The sequence below is a fragment of the Prinia subflava genome, chromosome 20, assembly GCF_021018805.1.
Source record: "Prinia subflava isolate CZ2003 ecotype Zambia chromosome 20, Cam_Psub_1.2, whole genome shotgun sequence".
Taxonomy (NCBI): domain Eukaryota; kingdom Metazoa; phylum Chordata; class Aves; order Passeriformes; family Cisticolidae; genus Prinia; species Prinia subflava.
This window is the reverse complement of record NC_086266.1, coordinates 5216693-5239106: the sequence shown is the minus strand read 5'-3', so window position 1 is coordinate 5239106 and position 22414 is coordinate 5216693. Positions and strand designations below refer to the sequence as shown.

The following is a 22414-nucleotide window of genomic DNA, read 5'->3' as shown; positions in this document are numbered from 1 at the left end:
CGGGGTGCCCTGCTCCTGGAATGAGCACTGAGATCATGGAGAGAGGAGGCAGCAACTGTGACTGCAACTTCTGTCAAAGCTTAGGGCCAGAAAACTGTATCCAAGCCCAACTTCTGTGCAGAGCAAATGAGTTGCTTGAAGCTCTGATAAAGAATAGAATGGAAAGATGTGGCAAGTCATATGATGGAAGTCAGGCGTATTTTCAAAGGAGGAATTCGTGGCTTGCAAATTTATTATTCTTCCTTGAGTATGTTAGCCAGCTAATAGTGCGCTTGAATTCCCCAATTCCATGGTAACCTACCTCCCAGCCCTTGCCTCTCAATCTATTTGTAAGAAACGCACACGAGCCTCCTTTCATGCATTGATAATGTAGTTGCCTTAAGAGGTTTTGTTGATTTTTTTTCCCCGCCAAGATTGGGAGGGTGGTTACCATGGAGTTACCTATGGACGGGCAGGCAGACAATCCCCTGCCTTTGGAACAAGGGGACGAAGAGTAAGGTGACAATGTTTGCACATAATGTCTAAAGGTAATTCACAAACAAGCTAACGAAGCACCGCAGAAGGGTTCCATGACTTTTAGCCATCCACTGACAGCATGGCAAGCGGCATCCAAAGAGAAGTGCCACGGGCAGAGAGGGGCTTGCAGGGCAGGCCGGTGGCGACCCGAAACTGGCGGCTGCCCGGGCAGGGTGGGGAAGGCACCGGGCAGGGCGGGGAAGGCACCGGGCAGGGCAGGGAAGGCACCCGGGCAGGGTGGGGAAGGCACCGGGCAGGATGGGGAAGGCACCCGGCTGCCGGGAAGGGGCGCGGAAGGTGCGGGGCTTTGCGGTGCCCGCCCGCCGGGCCGGAGCGGGGACACCCGGCGGGAGACACCGGAGATGCTGCGGCTGCGGCCGGGGCCGGGGCGTGAGGAGGCGGGCGAGGGGCTCCTGCGGCCCCCGCTGCCGGACCCCCGGCCCTCCGCTGCCCACCGAGAGCGCCCGTCCGTGCGCACCCGGCAGGGACACGATGCCCGCCGGTCCCGGGCGGGGGCGGGAGGGCTCCGCATCCCCCGGCCGGGCAGGGGGGGTCCGCCCGCCTCCTCCCGCCCCGCGTCCCGCCCCGCCCCGCCGAGCCGCCGCCCGCCCCGGCCCCGCAGAGCCGCGCTCGCCGCGGGCACGGGAGCGGCGGGCCGGGCCGGCATGGCGGGGGCGGGCGCTGCGGGGCGGCGGCAGCGGCGGCGGCGGGCCCCGTCCGAGCGCTGAGCGCGGCGGGCCATGGGGGCGGCGGCGGCGGGGGGCTGCGGGAGCCCTGCCCTGCCCGCCCGCCGCGCCGCCCGCCTCGCCCGCGGGGCTTCCTGAGGGAGCGGCGGCGGCGGAGCCCAGGTGAGCCCTTGCGGTGCCCGGCGCGATGCCGCGGGCTCGGCGACACCCGTCGGTCCCGCTCGGGGAGCTCGCCGGCTTGCCCGGGGTGCTCCGGAGGGACCGAGGGGACGGCGAGAGCCGGGCAGCTGCCGCCCCCTCCCCGGCAGCTCCCCGCGCCCCGGCCGCTCCGCTCGTCCCGCGGCGGGTCACCAGGGATGCCCGGCTCCCCGGGCGCGGGGTGCCCGGGAGGCATCGCTGGCGTGGAGGAGCTGGAGCAGGGCTCTGTCTCGTCCTCCGCTGGGAGCTCAGCACGCAGGATCAGCTGGAGGTGTGCCTGTGGCCTTCTGCTGGTGCCGGGGTGGTGATGGGTCCCCCATTCCTGCCCCGTGTCGCTGTCGCTGCCTCGGCAGCCCCGGCACGGAGCATCCGCGGAGGGTGCGCGCTGTGATGCGCGGGAGGAGGAATCCGGCTGGAGGGGCTGGCGTGGTCGGGAGCGGATCGGTGCAGCCCAGCACCGCACCTGCCCGAGGTGGTTTCCCCATCGCGGGGCCCTGGGCAGGGAAGGCTGAGCAGAGAAAGTGGGGCTCGGGGCAGGGAGCTCCGCCACTTCCCCCTCAGGTCACCTTGGCGTGCTCCTGGTGGCAATGTTCTTGCTATTATTCTGGTATCATGGCAGTTGCCATCGTGAAGTGTGGCTGATTGGACTGAAAGAGCAGAGACAAATGCACTTGGCTTCTGGTTTGAGGCTTGTTTGGGTTTGGGGTTTTTTCCTCATTTTCCTATTTTAGAGCAATTTGGATGGGATGAGTTTTCCTCCTTGTCGGCATCAAAACTGGTAGAGAGACGTGGCTTGCTTTTGAGGAAGTGCAGTTTGAAAACATTCTCACCTTTCCCTTCTCTGATGACAGCCAGTGGGCTGTGTGCCACCTTCAGCCTTCCAGTGCCTCAGTTTCCCCATGTCCACAAGGCAAAGGCCGAGCAGAGAAAGGCTGGTTTGCACCAGGGCGGGCTGGGATTTGTTCCTGTGTGTGAGAACCTCTGCTGGCACGACACTGCCTCGAGGGCAGAGTGGTTCTGGGTCAAGCCCAGGGGAAGCTGAGCCTGTGGCCCATCTTTGGGTTCAGGGGAGGGCTGGCACTGCCTCTCCTCTGGGCACAGACCCTGGCAGGATGCTCCCGGGTTCAGCAGCACTCCGTGCCCATCCACTGCTGGCATCCATGTTGTCCTGCAGTGAGGAGTTCATGCTGCACCTGAGCAGCAAGCCAAACAGCATCCTGTTTTTTTTCATAACAGGTTGGAGGTTTTTTTGGCTCCGACATCTCCTGTGATCGTTTCCTGCCCAGGCAGTGCCCTGTCCCTGTGCCTTAGAGCACCAGCCTGTGGCTGAGCCTGCAGCCTCCCATTCTGGCTGCTGGCTGAGGAGCCCTGAGATGCTGAACTTTGCTTTGCATTTGCTGCCATGCTGCTGTCTCCTTGCACTGTGGCTGTCACCTCACAGCCACCGGGACAGTGGGGACCAGCCTCTGCTCGTGTGTGTCAACAGCTTGTGGCTGGAGCTGTGCAGTGACAGTGCAGGGCTGTGGGGTGGAGGGGAGTGGGCTCTGGGTGCTGCGGGGCTGCCTGCACTGGTGCTGAGAGCAGCTGAGCTCCTCAGGCTCTGGGATGCAGCTGCAGGAGCCTGTGGGGGGGATCAGCCCCCGGGACACCCTGGCATGGGTTTGCAGCGTGGCTGCTCTCCTGATCCAACAGTCCAACGTGCCAGCTGCCCTCCTGATTGGCATGGCAACAGCCACGGTGCTGCAGCTCTGCTTTGGGAGCCACAACCTCAGCGTTGCTGCAGGACCAGCCCATGAGGGGGGCTCAGGCTGCTGCTGGCTGGATGCTCCACCATGGGCAACACTGAGGCAGCAGCATCCCCACAGCTGGAGCGTGTCTGCCCCTCCCAGGGCATCAGCACTGCTGGTACCCAGCGCTGTCCCTGCAGCAGCCCCAGCTGCTGTGGCTTGTCCTGCTGTGGAGTCCCCAGGGCTGTCCCCAGCAGCTCTCTCAGCTGCACAGGAAGGTGGATTAGCTCAGGGAATTGGGATCAGTTGTTAAGGATGGAGCAGATGTAAACCCACGTCCTCTTTGCACAGTGGCAGGTGTGGGGAGCACAGAGGGGATGGAACCGAAGTGAGCCTGGTCCCTCTCTGTGAACCAAGGGGTGCAGTGCTGCAGGTGAGGCTGGGGAAGGGAAGAGGGGCTGCAAATGTATTAGGGTGGACAGGAACCTGTTTGCCTCAGTCTTCCTAGGGCAGGAGGGCAGCCACATGCTTGCAGTTAACAACAGTGAGGTTGTAGTGAGCCTTGGAGCTCGTTTCTGCCTCAGATCAAGCCAGTCTGAGCTTTGAACTGGAACTGAAAAGCATAAAGCCCTGTCTAGCACAGGAAAAGGCCCTGAGTGGGAAGGAGTCAGGAAAGAAGATGCCGTTTGCACCAGCCACCTTCATGTTCACCACCTGAGCTCCTGGGAGCTGACCTGCAATGCTGGGGCTGAGCAGAGCTCTGGCCTTGCCCGTGGATCTGCAGAGCTGGGATTCTACCTCCAGTCCCAACCCCAGGACAGCAGGAAGATGCTTTTATTGTTTGCTTGGTGGCTCCACCCTGACACTGAAGGACAAAGCCTCAAGTCCTCAGCTTTGCCTTAGCACTGGTCCTTCCTCCCTCCCACTGAAATCAGTAGCAAGCCTCTCTTCTGATTCATGCCCATGAGTTCTGTGTCCTTTGCCAGGGCAGCTCCAGCACTCAGGCTCCGTGGGTTTGTCGTGAAAAAAGTGTTTAGATGAAGGTGAAGTTGGGTGCTGCCTTGAGGAGTCTCTAGCCTGGCTGGAACAAAGCTCAGATCATCTGAGAGTCCTCCACAGAATGGGTCCCCCCACCATCACTGGGCCAGCAAACTGCTCCCATCTCTCCTGCCATGGGGCAGAAAACAGCCCAGATCTCCCAGACTGAGATGTTTTCTGATGCCACCTTCCTCTCCCAGGACATCCCTGGGTGATGCCTCCGAGGCTGCAGTGGGAGGAGGGAGATGAGGTGACACCATGGGGCCTTCTGCTCCCTGCCAGAGCAGGGCTTTTTGGGTGTGCTCCTCCCCACCCACAGCACCCAGTGCTGTTGGGCTGCTCCAGCTTTGAAAGTAGGGGACAGAGACATGGATCCACATCAGCCAGGGAGAAGCACTTGGGAATGTGGAAGGAAAAATGGCACCATCCACTCATACAGCTCATCTAAGTGTTGGCCTTGGGCACTGTGAGCTGGAAGATGCCCCTGGCTTGTTGAAGGACACACCTTTTTCCACTTGATCCACCTAAAACAGAGTCTTTCTTCTTCTGTGACTCCTTCTGGGAGTGTGTTCAGCTCCCTGCTTCTTGGAGGGCTGGAAATCTCTGATCTGGCTGGATATTAATTCTTTTGGCTAGCTTTCCTTCACAGGGAAGAGAGGGATAGCTGCTTCACAGCCTGCTGTGAGGCTGAGTGAGCCCTGCTCATCCTCTGCTCTCACCTGTTATGGTGGGAGTTGTCTTCCCTGAAAATGGAGAGCCAGGAGAGGGCTGGGGGATGCCCTACGTGTACCAGGGCAGAGATATCTACAAACAGGACAGACATACTGGCCAGGAGCTGCCTTTGAGGACCTGGCAGTCAAGAAGCTCTTGAAGTGATGATCAGAACACCATGGCCGGGTGTGGGGTGGTAGAGGAGCCTCAAATCTGCTGCAGCCACAGCTGCACTGAGGGAACACCGTGCCCAGTTTTCATTTCTGCTCGGTACTCCGAGTGCTCACACACGTTCACAGATGGGCCTTTCCTCCCTAAGAGTGCACAGATCCCCCACTGTGGAAAAAATCACTTCTGTCTTGCCATCCCTCCACTCCTGACCCCTCCATCCCTGCCTGCACAGCCTGAGCGTGCACACAGGTGCCTGGTGACGTTGGGAGCACTTCTGAGCTCCCTCGTCATTCTCCCTCTCTTTCAAATGAAGCAGGAGCTGGGCTCAACAGCCAGTCAATAGCAAGGCTTATCTCTTAAATAGCATTATTGATTGCCCAGGAAGCCTGGGTTTGTATCAATAGATCTGTACACACGCAGAGTCCTGTGCCAGCTCCTGGTGGTGAATGGCCCAGAGGAACGTGCAGGGATGGTTTGTGGCAGGTGGGAACACACGTGTGAGTCCATGTGAGGCAGATGCAGCTCACATTGGAGAGCAAGGGGAGGCATCCCAGGGCCTTTGGTTATGGGCCTTTCACACTTGACCAGCATTTCTGTGCTGCTTTGACCACTCTGGAGTGTGTCCCTTCCTTCCTAACCCGTGACATTGTGATGCAGGACCTCTGCCAGCTTGCTCTGCCTCTGCATTTGCAGGGAGCCTTCTGGACTCTGCCTTTGGAGAAGATGTGCAGATATCTGCCCACAAGCTGTGTGGTCTCCTCAAAGGTCACTGACCCTGCAGGGATTCTTCACAGGGGAGACCTGGGATAGATGTGCAACATTCAGTCTGCTGCAGCATCGCCCAGAGGGACTGGCTGGAGAGGAGGATGGCTGAGACAGGCTGGACCTGCCCTGCCAGGAAGGGCATTGCCCTGTGTCCAGCTCTGGGCTGCTGGTGCAGTGTGGTGGCACCTGGCTGAGCTCTGAGCAGGGGGAGCCAAGGGAGTGTGGCAGGGAAGGCAGCTCGCTGCCGTGCCTGCTCGGGAAGGGCAGAGTGTGCTGCTGCTCTCCAGCTGTCTCCCCCAGGAGCAGGAGGGTTCCCATGGGCTGTGGGGCTTCACTGGCTTCGTCCCCTCAGGTCGCAGAGTGTCCCTTGTCCCTCCAAGGTGGCAGAGTGCTGGCAGCAGCCAGGTCGTGGTTTGCTGCTCAAGGCCCTCTTTGCCTGCACTGCACGTGCCTTCGTAGCCTGGTGCCAGCCCCTCGTGTGAGGGGACACAGCAGAGGGCCAGGGGCTGGAGCTGAGCATGGCCAGAGCTGTGTCCTTCCTTCTGTGCAGCCCCTGGAGCAGCTCAGGGCGCTGGGAACCCTGGCTGCTCTGTCCTCCAGGGTCGTGGAGCACAGCCAAGGCACAGCAGTGCTCGTGAGAGGAATTGCAAAGCCTCCAGCCGGGTTTGCTGGAGCAAAGTTGGGGCTCTGGCAGTTTTGCACTGGTGCTGCAGAGCCCTGTTGCCCAGCCTTGCTCAGGGCTGGGAGCTGCCCAGCCTTGCTCACCTCACCACGAGTGCTAACTCACACCCACCCTGGGACAGAGCACGGCCCATATCCGTACCTGGCACCCAGCCCTGCTTTGGACTGAGCTGCCTGATGCTCTGCTCTCTCCTGGGATTAGCTGAGGCTGAGGAAAGTGTCAGCAGCGCTACCACAGGCAGCAGAACCAACACAGAGCATCGGTAGGCTCAGCTCACCCAAGCCTGGGGCTTGTAGGACCTGTGTGTGTGTCACTGTGGGGCTGATCAGCGGGCACGGGAGGCTCTGGGGTGTCATGCCCGTGTTTCCATGAATACAAATGTGTGTGGATACTCAGCTCTGTGAGATGCTGCTCCTGTTTGGACCCTCTCAGGGATTCTCCAGACAATGCCTGCCCGCAGCGAGCGCTGGTTGCTTGATCTCCGCCAGCCAATCTACGCAGGGATCTCGGGAAAGAACAGTTGGGGTTTTATGAAGCTGGCATAATTTACAGCTAAAATAGCACACCAGATATATGTCCAATCCAATCTCCTTTGTAATCTTGTTTTCATTTAAGCCTCCAGGGTGGTGATGGGGGGAGCGAGGGAAGCAAACTGCGAAGGGAGTTTATTACCCGTGCCAGGGAGATTTGCATGATGCTCCGCACCAAACGACCTCAATTTGCAGAGGTTAAAGCCGGCTGTGGCGGTCCCTGCCTTGCAGGGGTGTCTCCTGCCTGTGCTGGGGGCACTGAATGCAAATCCTTTTGCAGATGGCAGTGGGTGTGTTCAGGACCGTGCACGGTGCTCCCGTGACCAGGCAGGAAGAGCGATGCGATGCATCCGTGTCACCCTGGCCAGCTCCACAGGAAAAGGAATGGAATTATCTCGCTGCCTCTGCGGGCTGCATTTCTCTTTGGTTTTCAAACCACATATTGTCCCAGATCTCCTGCCAATAGCAGGGAGCAAACTGATAATGCAGCTGCTATTAATAAAGCAGCGTTGTTACATATTCATATCAATCAGACTTCTAATTCCACAATATTTTTTCCCCAAGAAGAAAAGGCAGTGCTTCACTGGGGAAGCTGTCAGGTGGGATGGTGTTGGAGGTGCTTTTCACCAGCACAGGCAGAACCTGCTCCCCTCACGTTTCTTCCCTTGGGGGTTCCTGCACTGAGCTGGCCCTGGGCTCCTCATCCACCTCCCCTCCAGCTTTCCTTCTCCTGGGAGTGCTGTGCTAAAGGGTGGGATCCCCAAGGCAGTTCTGGGGGATCCCACCTGAAAACACACAGGCACTGTCACTGTGGGGAAACACGAGCGGTGCGAGACGGGGAAGTGCTGAATTCCAGCGGCTGCTTTGGCAGCAGGCAGCTCCCTGCTCCTCTCCATTTTTATACAGAAATTTTCGCATATTATGCAAATTTCCAAGCAAAGTATGGAAAATCTGGGTGTAAATCTGAGATGGATGTATGTTTGTACAGCCATTAGAGAAGAGAGCATACCACAGAATTCTGGCCGCTGGATAAATATACTTACACTGCCATTCCTGCAGTAAAATAATGCTTTTTGTCATTGCTACAGTATAAAAAAGTACTGTCTCCAAAACTGTAGCAGACTTTATGGCACTCTATAAATTGGAAGAGATACCTGATTATTCATAGAGTATTATGGAGGTCTCAGTGACTTCACCATTAAGCCAACACCAATACTTTGTCCATAAAGCAAAACCCTGTTTCTCACTTCTTTATGGTTGAATTCAACGTCCAGATTTGGCCAAATAAATCTTGTGAGGCTGAGCACGTTTTTCCATGAATGTTTTTCTGGAAACTCTCGCTCACCCTCGGGCTGGGAACGTTTTGAATCCTTAGCTTGGAGCCTTGGGATCTCCAAGTCCTAAGCCAAGCCTCGCAGCCCTCGAGCCTTTCCGGGCTCTCTCATCCCCGGCGCGTGTCAAAGCTGCTCCCAGCTCATCCCTGCTTCCTCTGGCTCCTGGAACATGCCAGGGAGTGGAGCGTGGTTGTTCCACCAGGTTCCTTGGTGGCAGCCCAGGGAAGTGGAAGGGCTGGCACTGAGCCCTCCCAGCAGCAGCTGTCGGTCTCTGCAGCAGTTTCCAAGCAACTCGGAGGCTGCCAGTCTGAAAAGACTCCTGGTAGAGGTTTGTGATATTAATTGGAGTCATGGAAAGGAGCAGTGCTGAAGGAGATGTGGGAAGGGCAGTTGGTGTGGTGTCACCAGTGTCCTCCTGCCATCGGCCGTGCCACAAGTGCTGGAGAGGTCTGGCACAGCCACAGCTCTGGTTCCCTGCTGCTGCCACAGGATGCAGGGCATTGCTGTCCTGCCAGCTCTTCAGCTGGCACTGGGGAGGATGGAGAGGCCAAAGGTGTAATCCCTGCCCCAAAGAGTTTGTGTCTGGGGCCTCTATCCAGCTTTGGCACCTCCTCTGAGCAGCTCTGTTGCCCAGCATTGCTCAGCTGTGTCACAGCCTGTGTGAGTGCTCTGCTCCTCTGGGGACAGGTGGGACAAGGGCACGGGGTGGATCAGGTGGCTCTGGCTGCCTGTGCAGATATCCAGCCTAGATCCATGTTCTGCCATGCATTTTCTCTCTGGAGGCTTCACTGCTTCTTTCAGATCACATTTCCTTGCTCTGCCTCTCTTTATTTCCAATATTTCAATGCTCCCTTGAATCTTGTGCCCACTCCACCATGGTCAGCAGCCACCTTGGAGCATCCATCCCCTTCCCTTCATCTTTGTTGTTGTTTGCACTCACTGGGCTGCAATGGGGGCTTGCCCACGTGGACTGGTCAGTACTGGGAGTTACCAGCCAGTGCTGCCTTCAGATGGAGAGATCAGTGGGATGGCAGAGTCCACGGGCACTTGGAGCAATCTGTCCCTACACGTGGAGCAGTTTGGAGGCTTTTCCCTCCATTCCTTGACAAGTACAAGGTGGAAATGCTCCTGCTGCCGCTGCACAGAGCCCTGGGAGGCTGATGTGGGACGTGGAGCAGGAGCTGCCATCAGTGTCACATCTGCCTTGGCTGTCACATCCCTCCTCCCAGCTGCTGGGGTTGGACCTAAGTCTCTCTGGGGAAGGCTTGGAGTGGTGTCTGGGGGGGTTCTGCCATGGCTGGTTGCTCTCCAGCTCTATGCAAGCTTCTTCCATCCCAGGGGCAAACAGAGATACCAGCAATGTCCTCTGCCAGGGTCTGGGAGGGATCTAGTGGCTGCTTGTCATGTAAGTGGTGAGTGTCCCTAAGTGGACTGGCAGCAAAAATCCCTCAGCATCTCCAGAGGACCATGATGGTGCCTGGAAAACAGCAGAGGGGGGATCTTACTGCCTGGGGGGCTGAGCTGTTTGTCCTGAGGGTAGTGAAAATTCAGGCTGGAACCTGCTGGCCTGGGCAGCTGAAGGGTTCAGGTGGAGAAAACTCAATGGTCATAGGAGGAGGCAAGCAGGATCTCTACCTTCATCCCCATCAGCAAAAGCGTGGAAAGGAGTGCCAGGACACTTCCCTGTGGCCAGCTGATGTCGGTGGGAGAGGCCAGCAGTGCTCCTGACAGAGTTTCTGGACTCTCAGAACCTGCAGCCCAAGGGAGGACAGACCACAGCAGGGCTCAGCAGGATTTGAGCTCTGATGCCCAAAGCTGAGCCCTTCCTTTGGCACAGTGAGCGTGTCTGGGGTATGACAGGCAGCTGGGAACGAGTCCCCTGCACCTGCAGTGCCACTGACAGACCTGCACACTCCTCCACGGGCAGCCCCTGGGGTGAAGCCCTGCAGGGGCAGCGTGCAGGAGCTGTGTCCTGCATGCACCAGCCTTGCTGGGAGTGGATCTGACACCCTCCCTGCCCGTGTTAAGGTTCCACCTTAAGGGCTTGGCAGCTCCTCGGGCTGATGCAGGGGTTGTCACAGCAGCAGGGCTGGAATTTGGGGGGAAGGAAGGTGGTGGAGCAGCCTGTGGGGTGCTGGACAGGAGGAAGGAGAGACCTTGGTCCCCAGCACGGTGTAGGAGTGGAGGCCAGGCTTGTTCCATGTGTGTGGGCCCAATGTTTCTGAAAAGCTGAAGGTTGCTGGCTTTCCCAAGGGAAACTTTTCAGCAGTTTCTCCATTCCCAAGCAACTTTGTGTAAATAACTTTTCTTCCCGTAACATTTCTGGGTAAGCAATATTCCTTTCCCATAACAACCCCTCTCCAAGGTGTTGTTTGCGTCACTTAACTAATGGAGAGAGGTGTCCATCCTATGGACTAATAATGTGCCTTTTTAGCCCAGCATGTTATAAAAGGGCTGAATAAATTGTAAATAAAGCCTTCTGATTCTCTTCTGCCTGCTGAACTGGGGTCAAGCATTTTTATTTCGTGTCCAACAGCAAAACATGTGGAGTGGGAAGAAACTGAGGTTAGTCCTGCTGGGTGAACTGGCACCTCCAGCCAGCCCTTGCCCCCAGCAGAGCACAGGATGCTGGATTTTGGGAAGGAGTAAGAGAGTTAGAGCTAATTGAGAGAAGACAGGAGCTGTGCTGGTGGCAGGTGGGGTTACTGGTGTCACAGGGGAGCTGCAAAGTGCCTGTGCTGTTTGCTGTGGCTCTACAAGCAGGAGGCATCTGGCTTTTCTCACCTTGTCTGTGAATTTAACTTTCTGTCTCTTCTGAGGAGGTGTGAGCTCAGGATGGCAAGGGAGATAAGGAGGAATTGGTTTTTGCTGATCAAAAACAAATCCAACACTCAACACTTACCTCGTTGTGAGCAATTACTGGCCTTGCAGGAGTGCAGAGGCCACAAACAGCTTTCTGTGGAAGAGAAGACCTGCCTGGGCAGGCAGGCAGGGGCTTGGGGATATCTGGGGGTGAGATTCATCTCTCCCATCTTCCCTGTGCATGGAAATAAACTGCTGGATAGGACACTCAAATCCAGAGATGGATTTCAAGAGGCAACGGCTGTCACGGTCCAAATGGGCAAAGTCCTGGTCCTCAGGCAGGCACTTCACCCTGGAAATGGAAAATGGGGGACTTGGCAGCTCATCTGTGTTCTGGTTTGGGCTGAGCTGGAGCTGCTGCAGCCTCCAGGGTGGCCACCCACGGCAGGGCAGCAGCCAGGGGAACAACAAAACCCTGCTCCTCTTGAGCCAGTGGTGCCAGGCCTGGGGAACGCCACTGTCCCCATCCCAGGGAGGATGAGCTGTGGCAGGACAGCCCCTGCCTGTTGAATTGAGACTCACAGATTCCCCTTGGCCCTGCTCTAGCCAGCCTTGTGGCTGCTGCTGTCCCAACCCATCCTGAGTGTTCCACAGAGGTATTTTCCCCTCAGTGCCATTCTCTGTTGTTGCCTCTCTCCACACCTCTGCTCCACACAAAGCCAGCTCTGGGAAATCTGAGCTGTGCCACCACAGTGCAGCCAGTGTGGGACTCTGGGAGGCAGTGGGACACCCTGCTCTGTTCCTGCAGCCTCTCAGCCTCTTCTCTGCACTCTGGGCCTCCTTGGCCAAGTGCCTTCTGCCTCTGTACCTCAGTTTCCTCATTCTTGCAAGGGGGAGCGATAGCAATGTCTCTGAAGTGCTTTGGGAGGAGAGGGAAATGCCCTGCACCATCTCTGTCCCTGATGTGATGGTCACCAGGCTGTGGTGGCCTCCTAAAGCCCCTTTGCTCAGGGAGGTCCCTCTCCACCTCTCAGCACTTTAAATAGATGTGATGCAGCTCTTGGCTAAACAAATTTTCTCCACGGCTCTTTTCTTTCCTACTCAGAATTCAGGGAACATCATTTTGGTAACCAAGGTATTTGCATAATCAGTGTTTTGTGGTAATTGCTCCCTTTCAGAAGAGGTGCTTATCATCCCATCGGGTTTTGAGGAGCTTGTGCTATCTTTGAGGCCAGGCAGGGAGGTGTTTTCCAAAGGGGAATGGCTGGGCTGCTGCCCCCAGGGCGAGCAGGAACAGAAGAGCCTTTTACCTCTGGGCTTCTGCACCATCAGGGATCTGCTGCAAGTCCCTTCCTCCCCCCGTGCCTCAGTTTCCCCGAAGTCCCTGAGCTGGGAGGGCGGAGATGCCTCACTGCAGCAGGACACAGGGTCCCCATCCCTGCCGGAGCCTTCCCAGGACCTCTCCTCCTCCCGCTGATGCTGATGCCGGAGCAGCAGCCTTGGGAGCGGCTCCGCGGCGCTTTGGCAGCTCCCGGCGGGGCAGGGTGGGCGGTGTGGGGCAGGGTGGGCGGTGTGGGGCCGGCAGGAGATGCCACCCCACGGGGAGACCTTGGCGCTGTGCCCCGTGTCCTCGTGTCCCCGCGGCTCTGGGGGACGAGTGGCAGGGATGCCAGTGGCAGGGATGCCAGCCCGCCACCCTGGCAGCATGACTCCGTGCCAGGGAACCCGGGAGAGGTGGCAGAGGCTGGAAGGGGCAGCCCGGACCCCATACTGGGCGCTGGGACAGGAGGTGGCACAGGCAGCAGCAAACCTGGTGTTTCCAGCACTGGAAAAGAGAGAAAGGCGGCTGGGATGGGGCAGCGAGCAAGGGAAGTGCCCGGCTCTGAGGGTTTGGTCCTGGAGGAGAGGCAGGCAGCCAGCTCGCTGCGGGTTTGTAAGCTGTCCCTCAGCTTTGCTGCCAATCCGCCTCGTCTGCTCTTCCACCCTTCTGCCTTGCAGAATTTGGGATTTTTATTTTTGCACAGGTGCCCGGGTGCCCGTGGGGCTGGGACAGGCGGCGGGGCAGGAGCCAGTGGTGCCAAGGTTAAACCATCCCGGCGCTCCCCGGCTGCCAGAGGGAAAACGGCGTGTCCTGTTCCTGCGCCCGGGCAGCGCTGCTGCTGCCTGACCTGACTGCTAAGCAGGGCTCAGGCTCCTTGCAGCACTGATCTCAGGGCTCACCGAGCCATCCCTGCTTCCCTCTCTGCCCCAGGATCCTTCCCGGGGCGTCTCTGCCCTCCAAACCCAGCCCCTCTCTTGCCTGCCCCATCCTCCATGCCTTGCTTCTGTGCAGAGGCTGCCCCTGCCCCAGCACCCACTGTTTCCACAGCTGTATTAAGTCTCTATTTATCTGTATAAAATTTCGTGTCATTCATCGTCCTAAAAGGCTGGCAGGTAATTCTGTAATTACCATCCCTCCTATGCTGCTGGCCTCTCCTCTCTCCCTGCTAGTTGGATATCTTCAAGTTTAATCCCCTGGGAATTTACACTGTCTTTGCAATCCCCAAAGGAAAAATGCTGCTAAATCCAGGTCCCAGTGCTGGCCTCTGGGAAGCCCTTAATTACCCTTCCCATTAGCAGAATGCCCAATTAACAGCCCCTTGGGACTCCTCTCCTGGTCATTCTCCCCACAGAAGCGGTCTGGGGCTGGCTGTGTGGGGTGTGTGGGTTTGGAGATGATGGAGTCCGTGCCCTCTTCCCAGACAATCCAGCCTGGGATGTTGGGATGTGCCAGCACCGTTTGCCCCACGCCCTGCAGACCCCCTTCAGTTCCTTCCAGGGGTGAGGAAAGCTTCAGACTGCTTTGCACCCACCACTTTGCCTCAGGGACTCCCCAGACCCCCCAAACTCCATGGAGGTTTCTCATTGCAGCCCCCCAGGCCCTCCCATGAGCAAGGTGGGTGGTGGGAAGGGGGGAGGCTGCCCTGGAGCATCTCCCAGGCTTGGGGTCTCAGTGTCAGAGAGCATTTGCAAGAGTCTTTGCTTCTGGTGAGGCAGGAGATGCTGTGAAGCATTGTGGGTTTGTGCTTTGCTTTTTTTTTCCCCTTTAATGGGAATTGTATTCTGTGCATGGAGCCGCTGGTGATTCTTCTGGCTGCTGCTGCATCACCTTTAAGCAACTCTCACGAGAGTCCTCTTTGCACTGGCTGTACAGAGATCTGGAGCAGAGGAGCCCTGGGTCTGCTCCTGCTGTAACCCCACTGATGAGAGAGGCATTTCTGAGAAGGCAGGAGATGCCTGGTGCTGCCTGGGGGGGACACAGGGAAGGGACCTTGGGAGCTGCACCCCGTTAGCTGTGGGGGTTCACACAGGGGTCTGTATAATCACTGCACAATGACGTGTAACAGCAGTAAATGGCTGATTTGGGGTTTTTATTTTTGCTTTTAAAAGGTGCTGTCCTCAGTCAGAATCCTCAAGTTCCAGAGGGGAGCCAGGCCTGAGCCAGGGGAGGGAAGAGAGCATTCCCCAGGGAGTGGGGGCATTTCCAGAGCTGTGGGTTCCTCCAGGGAGGAAGAAACGCTGTGGGGGAGAAGCTGGATGCTCCAGTCTCATCTCCCACCCCTTGGCTCTGTAAGAGGGAGATGCTGGGGTTTGCTTTGTTCCAGCTCTTCAGAGGAGATCTTTTTCAGGGAACACCTTCCCTTGCTATCTGTTCGGGCAGGATAAGATCTGATTTGGATCCTCTGCTGATGCTGATGCTAACGACTGGTCTGTGTTTACCTGCCCCTGGCAGTGCTGCTGCAAACGCGGTGTCAGCAGGGCTGCTGGTGGCTGTGTGGGTTTTACAGCACCAGTGAGGCAGGGCTGGGGCTGTGGTCGGGAGGATCTGCTGGCCCCCAGCCAGCGTGGGGAGGTCTGAGCTGACAGCTCTCACCACCTGCTCGTTCACCTGGCCCCTGTCCCACAGAGGGACCTGGTGGCAATGGTTTGAACTCCAGGTGTGCCCAGCACGGCTCCTGCAGGTCCCTCTGCTGATGGGGTGGCACTTGGTGAGCCAGGCTCCAGCACAGGCTGCCTTTCCAGGAATCCCCTGCTTGTCGTGAAGAGCAAAGGCCACGTGTGACACGTGTGGGTGCCTCAGTCCCTGTGTGATCTGGCTGCAGAGCCCTGCTCGTGCCTGTCCAGAAGGAGCAGAGAAGTCTCTGATCTCCCCATCCTGCACAGGGTGTAAGTGATGTCCCCAGGCACAGCTCTGAGGGGAGTGGGAAGCACATCTCCATCACCAGCACCTTGTCTACCTCAGAGGACCCAGGAATTATTTGGAAACTGCCCCTGGACCCTGAGCTTCGTGTTGCTTGCAGCCTCCAACATATCCTGAGCACTCTGTCTGCAGCAGCAGGACTTATGGGGCTGTAAAAAGGTGACCAGAGATTTGGGAGCATCTCATCTCTGTCCTGCAGATTTGTGGTACCACCTGTCACTACCAAAACGCTGCTGGATAATCCATCCCCAGTGTGTGCACAGGCTGGAACAGAGCCATGGCTCCAGCAGCTCTGCTCCTCCTTCCTCTGCCACTGGCGTCAGGATCTGCAGGTGCTCCTGGTCAGAGGGCTTTGTCTCTCCTCCCTTTTAATTGCCACAAGGATAATTAGTTTTGTGGCTGAGCAGGGGGAGTCCATGAGCTCCCACTCCTCCACAGCACCCATGCAGCACCCATGAGCACCCATGCAGCTCCCTGCCAGCAAGCTGAGTGCTGAGAGGGTGCCAGAGCATCCCAAGGTGGGAGCTGAAACCCTTCCCACTCCTTGCCCTGCCAGCCCCCAGCTTTCCCAGATGGATGGATGTCCATCCTGGCCCCAGGATGGAGCTTGCAACTCCTGTCTGCCCATGACAACGAGCTGCAGGCAGCCAGGAGGAGTGAAGGACCAACTGGCTCATCTGCTGAGAGCATTTGATTGATGTGGTTATCGTTTTGATTACCTTTTTTATAGGCTAACAGGAGGATTTTAATCTGAACAGTGAAGTAGGAAATGGGGGAAGCTGTGCCTGGAACTTGACGAGGAGGCAGAGAGGGCTGGTGGCTCCTTGTCCACACCCTTGGGAGGTGACTTTGGAGCTGTCAGCCAAACTGAGAGTGTCAGGTAGAGGCCTTCCTGGCCTGATCTGACAGGAACTGCAGCTGCCTCTTGTGTTATTGACAGTGCAGCTGGTGCCCGAGCAGCCTGACCCCGGCCTCAGAGCTGCCCAGAGCCCAGAGCATCAATCCGAGCTGGCGGAGGAAGGGGCAGCGAGCTCTGAGGGCAGGTTCAGCTCTCCCTGCTGCTCCTTGTGACTCAGGACAGAGCCATCTGATGTGCTGCCACCAGAGGCTATGAACTGTCACTCTCCAGAAGTGCCAGGGTGACAGCTGAGGGGACCAGGGGCGCGGTCTCCGTGCAGATGAGGAGCGGTGCCAGCGCTGGCCCTGAATGGGAACAGGCAGGGGGGATGAGAGAGACACTGCTGCTGTGCTAACTGGGCCACCTCTCCTCTGAGGCTTCTCTCAGGCTCTACCAGTGCCCTGCAGACAGTTCAACCTGCCCCAAAATTGATTTGCTTCAGCATCTCTTGGTGGAGGCAGCGTAGTGGTGCTGTGGCCAGATCTGTGCTTCTCTCTCCAGCAGCTCGAGGGCACGGGCCAGGGCTGGTAGCATATGGCAAGGGAGGGGATGGTGATGGGGAGCAGGGCTGTGTCCCACAGGACATGAGGAGATGCCTTGCCCCATGCCAGGCTCTCCATGGCACCACCAGGCAGTTCCTGGAGGGCTGTTGCAGTGTGGGTTTGAGGTGGGCTGAGGCTCTAACAAGGTACCTCCACCTCCATCCTTCCCTCCCGTGCCTGCCCCAGCCCCTGGGGCTTCAGTGGCAGCCAGGGGGTTGTTTCAGCCTGATCCCATGGTCTGCAGAGCCATGAGTGTCCTGCTGCAGGAGAAGCTATGCAAGAGGCCAGGTGACAACAGCATCCCTTGGCCAGGGGACTGCCCCGAGAGGGGAGGCAGCAATTCCCCACGCCTGGCTCTGAGTGCTGCAGCACAGCAGGGCTGCCACAGCCCGTGGCAGTGTGGGCTGCAGGGTGCTGTGCAGGAGTGTGTTGCAGCTAATGCTGTGTGACAGTTTGACACGTCCTCGCGGGACAGGCAGAGCTGACATGTCACCCTCAGAGCTGTCACTCTGGCTGCCACACGGCAGCGTCCGCGGTAAACAGGCGGCAAGGGGAGTGCCTTCCCCTGGTATGTGGGGAGGGAGAAGGGCTCTGGGGTTTTATTTGCATGTCCTCAGATGATCAGGCCCGTGTCACTTGGCACTGGGATGTGTCCCTCAGAGAGATGGAGCCAGCTGGGGTGAGAGCAGGGAGGAGGAGAGGTCTAACATCCCCCTAATCCAAGGAGGTGATGCCGAGCACCTCCCTTAGAAGACTCTGGCATGAGCAGAGCATTTCCTGCCCGCTGCTGTGAGGGGTTTCACACCCACCCAGGCAAGCTGTGGCTGCCACAGTGCCTTGGCTGAGGAGCCAAGGGCATGGCACAGGTTCTTTGGGCCTGGGGTAGCCACTGACCCCTGGGGGATGCTCATGTAGGGCTCAGAGAAGGCTCTTGAGGCAACTCCCAGCCCCACAGTTAAACCTGGAGCTGCATGTGGCATTTCACAGGTAAAATGCAGGAGCAGAGGGACACAATGCTGCCTTTCCCAGCCCTCTGAACTTCACCCAGGATGTGAACAGTGCCCTGTGTGGACCACTGTCCCCTGGCAGGAATTCTGGTGCCCCCACGGACCAGCCCTGGGGCACGCTTGTGATCCTGCAGCTCCCATTGCTCTGCTCTGCCTGCTGCTTCTGCTGTTCTTCAAGAACATTGAGGCTCACAGTGCTGAAACCCTTCCTCTCTCACAGAAACCAACGTGGCACACGCACAGGGGAGCAGAATTACCGGAGTGTCTGGGCAGGCAGGCAGCTGGAACCAGACAGGCTCTGACAGCTGCTTTCAGGAGGTCTGTGAGCAAGCAGCGTGCCAGCCACGCACAGCTTGTCCTGCACAGCATCAGCCCCGTTTTGCCAGGCTGCTTTTGGCATGATCAGCACATCCAGGTACCAGGAGCTGCCTGGCTTTACCTGTCCTGGCTGTGAAATGCATTTGGGGCGAGTGCTGGGGTGGGAGCCATGGGCTGCTTCCCCGTGGGATGAGCAGTGGGGACGTTCCAGTGCTGGCAGTGGGGCTGGGAAGCAGCATGTGTTTCCAGGCTGAGTCATGCTGAGGATTGTGTCTTGTTCCTTGCTACGAGTCCAGTTGCAATATTCACTTGGCAGAATGAGCTCATCCTCCCTCTCTCCCCAATTGTGTGTCTGTCCATCCGTCCCTCCCACCTCCTTCACGCAGCAGCAGAGTAGCACTTGTAGGGAGGAGAAAAATAATCAGAATCTCTACTTGGAAGCTCTGCAGGGCTGTAAGGTCAGGACAGCAAACACTGGTGCTTGCTATGCAAAGCACAGAGCCAGTGTGCTGGGCCAGCAGGTACTCACTGAGCTGCAGCTGCCAGGGCTGGCTTTGCACTGGGGTGGGCACTTGCATCCATGGGAGGGGGGAGATGATGCCACCAGAGCCAGAAAGGGGTGGCAGGCAAAGGGAAATGGAGACACACAGCTGCTGAGTGGGTCTTGCTGTCCTCTCTGCCAGCCAGGCAGTGGGAGCTGCAGAGAGGGACAGGGCACCTGCACTGCTCACAGTCCCCCCTCACTGAGCTGTCTCTGCTCAGCTGCTCTGTGTCTAGGTTATTTTAGCTTTGATTCAGCTCTGAAATTGCCTTGGCTGAAACTCTGTCTCTATTGTTTTCAGTCTGCAGAAGCATCATTGAACGTGTCAAAAAGATAAATTGGAGAAAAAGAGAGGAAGAGAAAAAAAAGAGGAGTGCAGTGCAGTTGGTGAGGAGAGCCATGCTGGTTGTGGTTTCGCAGAGCAGCTGGCTGCTCCAAGCCCACGCTCCCTTTCCAGAGCTCCTTGCATCCTTGTCCCCTTCTCTGCAGGACCAGGACACCCTTCCAGACATGGTCCTTTACCTTCTGCCACAGGGCTTTTCCCCCTTGGCAAAGCTCATTTAGGCTCATTTAGGCTTAGCAGCTGTCCTGCCTGAGCATCAATGAGCATCAATGAGCACAGTCTCTGAGCCCTGCCCTCTGTCTGTGCCCTGCCTGGGACTGACGTCCCCAGCCCAGCCTGGAGGATCAGCCAGAGCACACAGCAGGGCTCTGGAGATGAACAGAAAAGAAGCAGGACGGGCAAAAGGTGTCCTGGGTGTGTGCAGGGCTCAGAGCAGACCTGTGTGAGTCCCCAGGGGTCTCACTCGCTGGTGGCCTCCTGCACACCTTGTGGCCCAGCCCCAAAACACCTGGCCCAGGGTCCAGAATCTGGGGAAGTCTGTGCAGCACAGACCAGTCTGATGGGGAAGTTTGGGTCCAGCCCAGGCTCTCTCAGGAGCTCAGGGGGCCCCTATCCCAAAGGTTTGGAGAGGGCTACGGCTTCTGCATCCCTGGAAGGGTCAAGCCTGAGGGATGAGGTTTGGGGTCTGTTTGAGGTCTGTTTGGGGTCTATTTGGGGTCTATTTGGGGTCTGTTTGGGGTCTGTTTGGGGTATCATTTGGTTCTGGAGAACGTGGTGCTGTCCACAGGCTCCTGGAGCCAGCAGTGGAGCTGTGGCATTGAACAGCATGGGGTGGGTTGCTGTGTAACACCTTTGTAATTGCTAATTACCTCTGGGAGGAGGAGGAGGCACCTGGGAAAGGAGCTGGCAGTGAGTTATGAGAGGTTGCAGAAGTGGTTATTGCTGCTGCTGAGGACACTGGGGCAAATGAATAACCTGTTAAATAAAATGTCAGCCAGGAGCGGATGGGAACTGGCATTGCTTTTTCCGCTTGCACTTTACAAAATGAATCTCCCTGTGCGTGGTTGATTTGCTTATTCAAAATAGGCCGTGGTGGAGGGGCTCTCCTGCTGAACCCGCTGACACCAAGGGCTAAATTGTGTAAATTCCTTTATCCAAACACTCCTCTGAATAGCTGCAGCGATCTAAGGACATAATCCGCTGCCAGAGGAGAGGGGTTTTCAGAGCCTAATTCCCTTTGTTTCTGGAAACAAAGAGAATGTGAGAAAGGAAGCTGAGAAATTGCCATTGAGCTCCAAGCTGCAGTCCAGTGCTGGGAGAGGTGAAACCATTCCCTGCCCCAGTCGCCTTTCGCACCTGAAACGGGGAAGATCGATCCGTGTGAAAACTCCAGGAGGCAAACACCAAGCAGGTTCCATTAGATAAGGCTGGTTTCAAATGGAAACTGATTTGCATGGGCTGATTAAGCTCATTACTCCAGCAGGAACTCAGAAAATCATCAGCTCCCTGTGCAGCAGGAGTGTTGAGGTCTGCTGCGACAATGCTGGGGCCAGCACTGCTGTGCCTCCAGCAGCACCTCCTGGGGGTGCACACAGCACCTGGCCAGGGGTCACTCTGCTGCCAGCACCAGCCTGAGCTGGCAAACTCGTGACACCAATATTTGTAAATGATTTGGCCTTGTTTAGAAACCTTTTGTGGCGTTTCTGGTGCTTATGGGTGCTTCCAAAGCGCCGTGGTGAGTGCGGTGCTGCAGCCCCCAGAGCAGGGATGTGGGGAAAAGCAAAGCTTGGCACCCACACAGCACCTGGGGAGTGAGCACCCTGCTCCTGCTGCTGCTCTGGTCCCATCTGGTACCCCAGGGCCCAGAGGGCTGTGCTGGCAGCCCCTTCTTGTGCCACAGCCAGGGTGAGTGTGACCTCTGGTGCTGCCTGAGAGGCCTGGCGGGGTGGGGGGCTCTGTGCCAGTGGATGTTGGGGTTGTCCCTTGGGCTTTCCCCTGGGGACAGTGTGTGCATGCATCCCACGGGGACCCAGGTGTCCTCTAGGGGACCATGTGTGTGTGCATCCCACGGGGACTTTGGGGCATGCAGGTCACATCGTGCTGTGCCAGGAGCAGCTCTGTGCCCCCCATCCCCTTCAAACTGAGAGAAGATTTAGATTAGATACCAGGAAATAATTCTTCCTTGTGATGGTGTGGAGACCCTGGTATGGGCTGCCCAGAGCAGCTGTGGCTGCCCCATCCAGGGAGGTGTTCAAGGCCAGGCTGGATGGAGCTCTGAGCAGCCTGGTCTGGTGGAAGGTGCTGCTGCCCATGGCAGGGGGTTGGAACTGGGTGAGCTTTGAGGTCCCTTCCAACCCAGGCCATTCTGTGGTTCTGTTGCTGCAGCACTTCCCCAGGTGGTGAGGAGTCACAGGGCTGTGCACAAACAGGTGCCACCTTCCGAGGCTGCTGCTGCTTCTTCCATGCAATATTTGTACACCCACGTGTTGAGAGCAGAGTCCTCGTGGGCAGGTGTGCCTCTAAATATACATACCTGGGAAACACACTGCACTCATGAGCACGCACACACTCTGCAGTTTGCAGAGTCCCCTCCTCACCCTGCACCCCCAGGGGCACCCTGGCACAGGCAGCAGAGCTGGGAGCTGATTATAGGAGATTATAAAGAGGTATAAACTAAACCTCTCTGCTAGAAAGGCCAGGAGCCCCAGGCTGGAAGCGTCACACACAAAGGCTCCTCTGCTCCTGTGCATTTTCTCTTTTTAATGCTTTTGCCTTTATCTTGCATCAGCTCAAGAGCTTTACTAAGCCCCGGAGCACGGAGAGGGATCCTGGAAAATGCAGGGGTTGGGCGGGACTCTGTGAGGCTGAGTTTGTCACCTCCCATAAGCAGGTTCCTGTGTGGGTCTTGTCAAGGCTGGTGACAGCATTGGGGGCTTATTGGGACAGTCCCTGCTGCCCTGCAGGTGAGCTTGGGGGCAGTTCTGTCACAGCTTAGGGGGCAGTTCTGTCACAGGTTGGGTGGCAGTTCTGTCACAGCTTAGGGGGCAGTTCTGTCACAGCTTAGGGGGCAGTTCTGTCACAGCTTGGGGGACCATCTCACCAACGTTGTGCTGCCAGAAATGCCCCAGTGTTTGCCACCTCTATGCCAGGGCAAGCTCTCACCCTGGATGGACTGGCAGGGCAGGGCTATTAGGTGAGCTTCGAATCCAGCTCAGGCTCCCTGAGCACCCAGGGGCTGTCACACACCGGCTGGGCTGGGATGGTGTTATCTCTCCTGCTGTCCTGCCTCCTCTGGCATTCCTGCCCCCAGGTCCCTTCCGTGCCCCGCTCTGCGCCCTGCTGGGTGGAGATAGGAGTCCAAGTCA

General features: G+C 57.5%; 1 protein-coding gene across 2 annotated transcripts in view; it reads left to right on the top strand.

Moving 5' to 3' along the window:
• Positions 1–1223: 1223 nt before the first annotated feature.
• Positions 1224–22414, top strand: part of FRMPD3 (FERM and PDZ domain containing 3) — a 58844-nt gene continuing 37653 nt past the window's right edge. For both annotated transcript variants that reach the window (XM_063416745.1, XM_063416743.1), the window contains exon 1: positions 1224–1364. The gene's annotated coding sequence lies outside the window, so the exon portion shown is untranslated. The remainder of the gene's footprint in view (positions 1365–22414) is intronic.